Genomic DNA, 284 nt, shown 5'->3' with positions numbered 1-284 from the left:
CATACACAGAGCGAGGGAGGGACGTACACACACACACATAGAAGGAGGGACAAGCACCCACATGGCGAGGGGGAGGAAATGTGCACAGAAAGTGAGGGGGTGCACACACACACAGTGAGAGGGGACACGCAGTGACACAGCAAGGGGAGATGAGCACACAATGTGAGGGGGATATACACAAAGAGCAATGGAGGGACACACACACATAGACACACACACACACACACACACGCACACACACAGCAAGACAATGACACGCGCACACACATCCAGGGAGGAACATG

This window comes from Chiloscyllium punctatum, chromosome 18 (assembly GCF_047496795.1).
Source record: "Chiloscyllium punctatum isolate Juve2018m chromosome 18, sChiPun1.3, whole genome shotgun sequence".
Taxonomy (NCBI): Eukaryota; Metazoa; Chordata; class Chondrichthyes; order Orectolobiformes; family Hemiscylliidae; genus Chiloscyllium; species Chiloscyllium punctatum.
This window is presented reverse-complemented; position numbering follows the sequence as displayed.